We start from the raw sequence: 12,490 nt of genomic DNA on the forward strand, positions 1-12,490 counted from the left end.
AGCAAATACTCTGATCAGACAGCATCACAGCAAATACTCTGATCAGACAGCATCACACCAAATACTCTGATCAGAACCAGTGTCACAGCAAATACTCTGACCAGACAGCATCACCGCAAATACTCTGATCAGACAAAGTGTCACAGCAAATACTCTGACCAGAAAGCATCATAGCAAATACTCTGATCAGACAACATCACAGCAAATACTCTGATCAGACCCAGTGTCACAGCAAATACTCTGACCAGAGAGCATCACAGCAAATACGCTGATCAGACCCAGTGTCACAGCAAATACTGTGATCAGATCCAGTGTCACAGCATATATTCTGATCAGACCCAGTGTCACAGCAAATTCTCTGATCAGACCCAGTGTCACAGCAAATACTCTAATCAGACCCAGTGTCACAGCAAATACTCTGATCAGACTCAGTGTCACAGCAAATACTCTGATTAGACAGCATCATAGCAAAAACTCTGATCAGACAACATCACAGCAAATACTCTGATCAGACCCAGTGTCACAGCAAATACTCTGACCAGAGAGCATCACAGCAAATACGCTGATCAGACCCAGTGTCACAGCAAATACTGTGATCAGATCCAGTGTCACAGCATCTACTCTGATCAGACACAGTGTCACAGCAAATACTCTGACCAGAAAGCATCATAGCAAATACTCTGATCAGACAACATCACAGCAAATACTCTGATCAGACAGCATCACAGCAAATACTCTGATCAGACAGCATCACAGTAAATACTCTGATCAGACAGCATCACACCAAATACTCTGATCAGACAACATCACAGCAAATACTCTGATCAGACCCAGTGTCACAGCAAATACTCTGACCAGACAGCACCACAACCAATACGCTGATCAGACCCAGTGTCACAGCAAATACAGTGATCAGATCCAGTGTCACAGCATATACTCTGATCAGACCCAGTGTCACAGCAAATTCACTGATCAGACCCAGTGTCACAGCAAATACTCTGATCAGACCCAGTGTCACAGCAAATACTCTGATCAGACTCAGTGTCACAGCAAATACTCTGATTAGACAGCATCACAGTAAATACTCTGAACAGACAGCATCACACCAAATACTCTGATCAGACAACATCACAGCAAATACTCTGATCAGACCCAGTGTCACAGCAAATACTCTGACCAGACAGCATCACAGCAAATAGTCTGATCAGACAACATCACAGGAAATACTCTGATCAGACAGCATCACACCAAATATTCTGATGAGACATCACAGCAAATACTCTGATCAGACCCAGTGTCACAGCAAATACTCTGATCAGACCCAGTGTCACAGCAAATACTCTGACCAGACAGCATCATAGCAAATACTCTGATCAGACAACATCACAGCAAATACTCTGATCAGACACAGTGTCACAGCAAATACTCTGACCAGAAAGCATCATAGCAAATACTCTGATCAGACAACATCACAGCAAATACTCTGATCAGACAGCATCACAGCAAATACTCTGATCAGACAGCATCACACCAAATACTCTGATCAGAACCAGTGTCACAGCAAATACTCTGACCAGACAGCATCACCGCAAATACTCTGATCAGACAAAGTGTCACAGCAAATACTCTGACCAGAAAGCATCATAGCAAATACTCTGATCAGACAACATCACAGCAAATACTCTGATCAGACCCAGTGTCACAGCAAATACTCTGACCAGAGAGCATCACAGCAAATACGCTGATCAGACCCAGTGTCACAGCAAATACTGTGATCAGATCCAGTGTCACAGCATATATTCTGATCAGACCCAGTGTCACAGCAAATTCTCTGATCAGACCCAGTGTCACAGCAAATACGCTGATCAGACCCAGTGTCACAGCAAATACTGTGATCAGATCCAGTGTCACAGCATATATTCTGATCAGACCCAGTGTCACAGCAAATTCTCTGATCAGACCCAGTGTCACAGCAAATACTCTGATCAGACCCAGTGTCACAGCAAATACTCTGATCAGACTCAGTGTCACAGCAAATACTCTGATTAGACAGCATCATAGCAAAAACTCTGATCAGACAACATCACAGCAAATACTCTGATCAGACCCAGTGTCACAGCAAATACTCTGACCAGAGAGCATCACAGCAAATACGCTGATCAGACCCAGTGTAACAGCAAATACTGTGATCAGATCCAGTGTCACAGCATATACTCTGATCAGACCCAGTGTCACAGCAAATTCTCTGATCAGACCCAGTGTCACAGCAAATACTCTGATCAGAACCAGTGTCACAGCAGATAATCTGATTAGACCCAGTGTCAAAGCAAATACTCTGACCAGACAGCATCACAACCAATACGCTGATCAGACCCAGTGTCACAGCAAATACTGTGATCAGATCCAGTGTCACAGCATATACTCTGATCAGACCCAGTGTCATAGCAAATTCTCTGATCAGACCCAGTGTCACAGCAAATACTCTGATCAGACCCAGTGTCACAGCAAATACTATGATCAGACCCAGTGTCACAGCAAATACTCTGACCAGACAGCATCACAGCAAATAGTCTGATCAGACAACATCACAGGAAATACTCTGATCAGACAGCATCACACCAAATATTCTGATGAGACATCACAGCAAATACTCTCATCAGACCCAGTGTCACAGCAAATACTCTGATCAAACCCAGTGTCACAGCAAATACTCTGACCAGACAGCATCATAGCAAATACTCTGATCAGACAACATCACAGCAAATACTCTGATCAGACACAGTGTCACAGCAAATACTCTGACCAGAAAGCATCATAGCAAATACTCTGATCAGACAACATCACAGCAAATACTCTGATCAGACAGCATCACAGCAAATACTCTGATCAGAAAGCATCACACCAAATACTCTGATCAGAACCAGTGTCACAGCAAATACTCTGACCAGACAGCATCACCGCAAATACTCTGATCAGACAAAGTGTCACAGCAAATACTCTGACCAGAAAGCATCATAGCAAATACTCTGATCAGACAACATCACAGCAAATACTCTGATCAGACCCAGTGTCACAGCAAATACTCTGACCAGAGAGCATCACAGCAAATACGCTGATCAGACCCAGTGTCACAGCAAATACTGTGATCAGATCCAGTGTCACAGCATATATTCTGATCAGACCCAGTGTCACAGCAAATTCTCTGATCAGACCCAGTGTCACAGCAAATACTCTGATCAGACCCAGTGTCACAGCAAATACTCTGATCAGACTCAGTGTCACAGCAAATACTCTGATTAGACAGCATCATAGCAAAAACTCTGAACAGACAACATCACAGCAAATACTCTGATCAGACCCAGTGTCACAGCAAATACTCTGACCAGAGAGCATCACAGCAAATACGCTGATCAGACCCAGTGTCACAGCAAATACTGTGATCAGATCCAGTGTCACAGCATATACTCTGATCAGACCCAGTGTCACAGCAAATTCTCTGATCAGACCCAGTGTCACAGCAAATACTCTGATCAGAACCAGTGTCACAGCAGATAATCTGATTAGACCCAGTGTCAAAGCAAATACTCTGACCAGACAGCATCACAACCAATACGCTGATCAGACCCAGTGTCACAGCAAATACTGTGATCAGATCCAGTGTCACAGCATATACTCTGATCAGACCCAGTGTCACAGCAAATTCTCTGATCAGACCCAGTGTCACAGCAAATACTCTGATGAGACCCAGTGTCACAGCAAATACTCTGATCAGACCCAGTGTCACAGCAAATACTCTGATCAGACTCAGTGTCACAGCAAATACTCTGATTAGACAGCATCACAGTAAATACTCTGATCAGACAGCATCACACCAAATACTCTGATCAGACAACATCACAGCAAATACTCTGATCAGACCCAGTGTCACAGCAAATACTCTGACCAGACAGCATCACAGCAAATAGTCTGATCAGACAACATCACAGGAAATACTCTGATCAGACAGCATCACACCAAATTTTCTGATGAGACATCACAGCAAATACTCTGATCAGACCCAGTGTCACAGCAAATACTCTGATCAGACCCAGTGTCACAGCAAATACTCTGACCAGACAGCATCATAGCAAATACTCTGATCAGACAACATCACAGCAAATACTCTGATCAGACACAGTGTCACAGCAAATACTCTGACCAGAAAGCATCATAGCAAATACTCTGATCAGACAACATCACAGCAAATACTCTGATCAGACAGCATCACAGCAAATACTCTGATCAGACAGCATCACACCAAATACTCTGATCAGAACCAGTGTCACAGCAAATACTCTGACCAGACAGCATCACCGCAAATACTCTGATCAGACAAAGTGTCACAGCAAATACTCTGACCAGAAAGCATCATAGCAAATACTCTGATCAGACAACATCACAGCAAATACTCTGATCAGACCCAGTGTCACAGCAAATACTCTGACCAGACAGCATCACAGCAAATACGCTGATCAGACCCAGTGTCACAGCAAATACTGTGATCAGATCCAGTGTCACAGCATATATTCTGATCAGACCCAGTGTCACAGCAAATTCTCTGATCAGACCCAGTGTCAAAGCAAATACTCTGATCAGACCCAGTGTCACAGCAAATACTCTGATCAGACTCAGTGTCACAGCAAATACTCTGATTAGACAGCATCATAGCAAAAACTCTGATCAGACAACATCACAGCAAATACTCTGATCAGACCCAGTGTCACAGCAAATACTCTGACCAGAGAGCATCACAGCAAATACGCTGATCAGACCCAGTGTCACAGCAAATACTGTGATCAGATCCAGTGTAACAGCATATACTCTGATCAGACCCAGTGTCACAGCAAATTCTCTGATCAGACCCAGTGTCACAGCAAATACTCTGATCAGAACCAGTGTCACAGCAGATAATCTGATTAGACCCAGTGTCAAAGCAAATACTCTGACCAGACAGCATCACAACCAATACGCTGATCAGACCCAGTGTCACAGCAAATACTGTGATCAGATCCAGTGTCACAGCATATACTCTGATCAGACCCAGTGTCACAGCAAATTCTCTGATCAGAAAGCATCATAGCAAATACTCTGATCAGACAACATCACAGCAAATACTCTGATCAGAACCAGTGTCACAGCAAATACTCTGACCAGACAGCATCACCGCAAATACTCTGATCAGACAAAGTGTCACAGCAAATACTCTGACCAGAAAGCATCATAGCAAATACTCTGATCAGACAACATCACAGCAAATACTCTGATCAGACCCAGTGTCACAGCAAATACTCTGACCAGAGAGCATCACAGCAAATACGCTGATCAGACCCAGTGTCACAGCAAATACTGTGATCAGATCCAGTGTCACAGCATATATTCTGATCAGACCCAGTGTCACAGCAAATTCTCTGATCAGACCCAGTGTCACAGCAAATACTCTGATCAGACCCAGTGTCACAGCAAATACTCTGATCAGACTCAGTGTCACAGCAAATACTCTGATTAGACAGCATCATAGCAAAAACTCTGAACAGACAACATCACAGCAAATACTCTGATCAGACCCAGTGTCACAGCAAATACTCTGACCAGAGAGCATCACAGCAAATACGCTGATCAGACCCAGTCACAGCAAATACTGTGATCAGATCCAGTGTCACAGCATATACTCTGATCAGACCCAGTGTCACAGCAAATTCTCTGATCAGACCCAGTGTCACAGCAAATACTCTGATCAGAACCAGTGTCACAGCAGATAATCTGATTAGACCCAGTGTCAAAGCAAATACTCTGACCAGACAGCATCACAACCAATACGCTGATCAGACCCAGTGTCACAGCAAATACTGTGATCAGATCCAGTGTCACAGCATATACTCTGATCAGACCCAGTGTCACAGCAAATTCTCTGATCAGACCCAGTGTCACAGCAAATACTCTGATCAGACCCAGTGTCACAGCAAATACTCTGATCAGACCCAGTGTCACAGCAAATACTCTGATCAGACTCAGTGTCACAGCAAATACTCTGATTAGACAGCATCACAGTAAATACTCTGATCAGACAGCATCACACCAAATACTCTGATCAGACAACATCACAGCAAATACTCTGATCAGACCCAGTGTCACAGCAAATACTCTGACCAGACAGCATCACAGCAAATAGTCTGATCAGACAACATCACAGGAAATACTCTGATCAGACAGCATCACACCAAATATTCTGATGAGACATCACAGCAAATACTCTGATCAGACCCAGTGTCACAGCAAATACTCTGATCAGACCCAGTGTCACAGCAAATACTCTGACCAGACAGCATCATAGCAAATACTCTGATCAGACAACATCACAGCAAATACTCTGATCAGACATAGTGTCACAGCAAATACTCTGACCAGAAAGCATCATAGCAAATACTCTGATCAGACAACATCACAGCAAATACTCTGATCAGACAGCATCACAGCAAATACTCTGATCAGACAGCATCACACCAAATACTCTGATCAGAACCAGTGTCACAGCAAATACTCTGACCAGACAGCATCACCGCAAATACTCTGATCAGACAAAGTGTCACAGCAAATACTCTGACCAGAAAGCATCATAGCAAATACTCTGATCAGACAACATCACAGCAAATACTCTGATCAGACCCAGTGTCACAGCAAATACTCTGACCAGACAGCATCACAGCAAATACGCTGATCAGACCCAGTGTCACAGCAAATACTGTGATCAGATCCAGTGTCACAGCATATATTCTGATCAGACCCAGTGTCACAGCAAATTCTCTGATCAGACCCAGTGTCACAGCAAATACTCTGATCAGACCCAGTGTCACAGCAAATACTCTGATCAGACTCAGTGTCACAGCAAATACTCTGATTAGACAGCATCATAGCAAAAACTCTGATCAGACAACATCACAGGAAATACTCTGATCAGACCCAGTGTCACAGCAAATACTCTGACCAGAGAGCATCACAGCAAATACGCTGATCAGACCCAGTGTCACAGCAAATACTGTGATCAGATCCAGTGTAACAGCATATACTCTGATCAGACCCAGTGTCACAGCAAATTCTCTGATCAGACCCAGTGTCACAGCAAATACTCTGATCAGAACCAGTGTCACAGCAGATAATCTGATTAGACCCAGTGTCAAAGCAAATACTCTGACCAGACAGCATCACAACCAATACGCTGATCAGACCCAGTGTCACAGCAAATACTGTGATCAGATCCAGTGTCACAGCATATACTCTGATCAGACCCAGTGTCACAGCAAATTCTCTGATCAGACCCAGTGTCACAGCAAATACTCTGATCAGACCCAGTGTCACAGCAAATACTCTGATCAGACCCAGTGTCACAGCAAATACTCTGACCAGACAGCATCACAGCAAATAGTCTGATCAGACAACATCACAGGAAATACTCTGATCAGACAACATCACAGCAAATACTCTGATCAGACCCAGTGTCACAGCAAATACTCTGACCAGAAAGCATCATAGCAAATACTCTGATCAGACAACATCACAGCAAATACTCTGATCAGACAGCATCACAGCAAATACTCTGATCAGACAGCATCACACCAAATACTCTGATCAGAACCAGTGTCACAGCAAATACTCTGACCAGACAGCATCACCGCAAATACTCTGATCAGACAAAGTGTCACAGCAAATACTCTGACCAGAAAGCATCATAGCAAATACTCTGATCAGACAACATCACAGCAAATACTCTGATCAGACCCAGTGTCACAGCAAATACTCTGACCAGAGAGCATCACAGCAAATACGCTGATCAGACCCAGTGTCACAGCAAATACTGTGATCAGATCCAGTGTCACAGCATATATTCTGATCAGACCCAGTGTCACAGCAAATTCTCTGATCAGACCCAGTGTCACAGCAAATACTCTGATCAGACTCAGTGTCACAGCAAAAACTCTGATTAGACAGCATCATAGCAAAAAACTCTGATCAGACAACATCACAGCAAATACTCTGATCAGACCCAGTGTCACAGCAAATACTCTGACCAGAGAGCATCACAGCAAATACGCTGATCAGACCCAGTGTCACAGCAAATACTGTGATCAGATCCAGTGTCACAGCATATACTCTGATCAGACCCAGTGTCACAGCAAATTCTCTGATCAGACCCAGTGTCACAGCAAATACTCTGATCAGAACCAGTGTCACATCAGATAATCTGATTAGACCCAGTGTCAAAGCAAATACTCTGACCAGACAGCATCACAACCAATACGCTGATCAGACCCAGTGTCACAGCAAATACTGTGATCAGATCCAGTGTCACAGCATATACTCTGATCAGTCCCAGTGTCACAGCAAATTCTCTGATCAGACCCAGTGTCACAGCAAATACTCTGATCAGACCCAGTGTCACAGCAAATACTCTGATCAGACCCAGTGTCACAGCAAATACTCTGATCAGACTCAGTGTCACAGCAAATACTCTGATTAGACAGCATCACAGTAAATACTCTGATCAGACAGCATCACACCAAATACTCTGATCAGACAACATCACAGCAAATACTCTGATCAGACCCAGTGTCACAGCAAATACTCTGACCAGACAGCATCACAGCAAATAGTCTGATCAGACAACATCACAGGAAATACTCTGATCAGACAGCATCACAACAAATATTCTGATGAGACATCACAGCAAATACTCTGATCAGACCCAGTGTCATAGCAAATACTCTGATCAGACCCAGTGTCACAGCAAATACTCTGACCAGACAGCATCATAGCAAATACTCTTATCAGACAACATCACAGCAAATACTCTGATCAGACCCAGTGTCACAGCAAATACTCTGACCAGAAAGCATCATAGCAAATACTCTGATCAGACCCAGTGTCACAGCAAATACTGTGATCAGATCCAGTGTCACAGCATATACTCTGATCAGACCCAGTCTCACAGCAAATTCTCTGATCAGACCCAGTGTCACAGCAAATACTCTGATCAGACGCAGTGTCACAGCAAATACTCTGATCAGACTCAGTGTCACAGCAAATACTCTGATTAGACAGCATCACAGTAAATACTCTGATCAGACAGCATCACACCAAATACTCTGATCAGACAACATCACAGCAAATACTCTGATCAGACCCAGTGTCACAGCAAATGCTCTGACCAGACAGCATCACAGCAAATAGTCTGATCAGACAACATCACAGGAAATACTCTGATCAGACAGCATCACAACAAATATTCTGATGAGACATCACAGCAAATACTCTGATCAGACCCAGTGTCATAGCAAATACTCTGATCAGACCCAGTGTCACAGCAAATACTCTGACCAGACAGCATCATAGCAAATACTCTTATCAGACAATATCGCAGCAAATACTCTGATCAGACACAGTGTCACAGCAAATACTCTGACCAGAAAGCATCATAGCAAATACTCTGATCAGACAACATCACAGCAAATACTCTGATCAGACAGCATCACAGCAAATACTCTGATCAGACAGCATCACACCAAATACTCTGATCAGAACCAGTGTCACAGCAAATACTCTGACCATACAGCATCACAGCAAATACTCTGATCAGACAAAGTGTCACAGCAAATACTCTGACCAGAAAGCATCATAGCAAATACTCTGATCAGACAACATCACAGTAAATACTCTGATCATACCCAGTGTCACAGCAAATACTCTGACCAGACAGCATCACAGCAAATACTCTGATCAGAACCAGTGTCATAGCAAATAATCTGATTAGACCCAGTCTCACAGCAAATACTCTGACCAGACAGCATCACAACCAATACGCTGATCATACCCAGTGTCACAGAAAATACAGTGATCAGATCCAGTGTCACAGCATATACTCTGATCAGACCCAGTGTCACAGCAAATTGATCAGACCCAGTGTCACAGCAAATACTCTGATCAGACCCAGTGTCACAGCAAATACTCTGATCAGACTCAGTGTCACAGCAAATACTCTGATTAGACAGCATCACAGTAAATACTCTGATCAGACAGCATCACACCAAATACTCTGATCAGACCCAGTGTCACAGCAAATACTCTGACCAGAGAGCATCACAGCAAATAGTCTGATCAGACAACATCACAGGAAATACTCTGATCAGACAGCATCACACCAAATATTCTGATGAGACATCACAGCAAATACTCTGATCAGACCCAGTGTCACAGCAAATACTCTGATCAGACCCAGTGTCACAGCAAATACTCTGACCAGACAGCATCATAGCAAATACTCTGATCAGACAACATCACAGCAAATACTCTGATCAGACACAGTGTCACAGCAAATACTCTGACCAGAAAGCATCATAGCAAATACTCTGATCAGACAACATCACAGCAAATACTCTGATCAGACAGCATCACAGCAAATACTCTGATCAGACAGCATCACAGTAAATACTCTGATCAGACAGCATCACACCAAATACTCTGATCAGACAACATCACAGCAAATACTCTGATCAGACCCAGTGTCACAGCAAATACTCTGACCAGACAGCATCACAACCAATACGCTGATCAGACCCAGTGTCACAGCAAATACAGTGATCAGATCCAGTGTCACAGCATATACTCTGATCAGACCCAGTGTCACAGCAAATTCTCTGATCAGACCCAGTGTCACAGCAAATACTCTGATCAGACTCAGTGTCACAGCAAATACTCTGATTAGACAGCATCACAGTAAATACTCTGAACAGACAGCATCACACCAAATACTCTGATCAGACAACATCACAGCAAATACCCTGATCAGACCCAGTGTCACAGCAAATACTCTGACCAGACAGCATCACAGCAAATAGTCTGATCAGACAACATCACAGGAAATACTCTGATCATACACAGTGTCACAGCAAATACTCTGACCAGAAAGCATCATAGCAAATACTCTGATCAGACAGCATCACACCAAATATTCTGATGAGACATCACAGCAAATACTCTGATCAGACCCAGTGTCACAGCAAATACTCTGATCAGACCCAGTGTCACAGCAAATACTCTGACCAGACAGCATCATAGCAAATACTCTGATCAGACAACATCACAGCAAATACTCTGATCAGACCCAGTGTCACAGCAAATACTCTGATCAGACTCCGTGTCACAGCAAATACTCTGAATAGACAGCATCATAGCAAATACTCTGATCAGACAACATCACAGCAAATACTCTGATCAGACCCAGTGTCACAGCAAATACTCTGACCAGAGAGCATCACAGCAAATACGCTGATCAGACCCAGCATCACACCAAATACTCTGATCAGACCCAGTGTCACAGCAAATACTCTGACCAGAGAGCATCACAGCAAATACGCTGATCAGACCCAGTGTCACAGCAAAAACTGTGATCAGATCCAGTGTCACAGCATATATTCTGATCAGACCCAGTGTCACAGCAAATTCTCTGATCAGACCCAGTGTCACAGCAAATACTCTGATCAGAACCAGTGTCACAGCAGATAATCTGATTAGACCCAGTGTCACAGCAAATACTCTGACCAGACAGCATCACAACCAATACGCTGATCAGACCCAGTGTCACAGCAAATACTGTGATCAGATCCAGTGTCACAGCATATACTCTGATCAGACCCAGTGTCACAGCAAATTCTCTGATCAGACCCAGTGTCACAGCAAATACTCTGATCAGACCCAGTGTCACAGCAAATACTCTGATCAGACTCAGTGTCACAGCAAATACTCTGATTAGACAGCATCACAGTAAATACTCTGATCAGACAGCATCACACCAAATACTCTGATCAGACAACATCACAGCAAATACTCTGATCAGACCCAGTGTCACAGCAAATACTCTGATTAGACAGCATCATAGCAAATACTCTGATCAGACAACATCACAGCAAATACTCTGATCAGACTCAGTGTCACAGCAAATACTCTGACCAGAGAGCATCACAGCAAATACGCTGATCAGACCCAGTGTCACAGCAAATACTGTGATCAGATCCAGTGTCACAGCATATATTCTGATCAGACCCAGTGTCACAGCAAATTCTCTGATCAGACCCAGTGTCACAGCAAATACTCTGATCAGACTCAGTGTCACAGCAAATACTCTGATTAGACAGCATCATAGCAAATACTCTGATCAGACAACATCACAGCAAATACTCTGATCAGACCCAGTGTCACAGCAAATACTCTGACCAGAGAGCATCACAGCAAATACGCTGATCAGACCCAGTGTCACAGCAAATACTGTGATCAGATCCAGTGTCACAGCATATACTCTGATCAGACCCAGTGTCACAGCAAATTCTCTGATCAGACCCAGTGTCACAGCAAATACTCTGATCAGAACCAGTGTCACAGCAGATAATCTGATTAGACCCAGTGT

The 12,490-nt window shown here is 43.6% G+C and overlaps 1 protein-coding gene across 3 annotated transcripts in view; it reads right to left on the reverse strand.

Moving 5' to 3' along the window:
* LOC117431429 (protein phosphatase 3 catalytic subunit alpha-like) overlaps positions 1-12,490 on the reverse strand; it is a 372,740-nt gene that overhangs the window by 286,572 nt on the left and 73,678 nt on the right. The window lies entirely within an intron of this gene.

Source organism: Acipenser ruthenus, chromosome 22, assembly GCF_902713425.1.
Source record: "Acipenser ruthenus chromosome 22, fAciRut3.2 maternal haplotype, whole genome shotgun sequence".
NCBI classification, from domain to species: Eukaryota; Metazoa; Chordata; class Actinopteri; order Acipenseriformes; family Acipenseridae; genus Acipenser; species Acipenser ruthenus.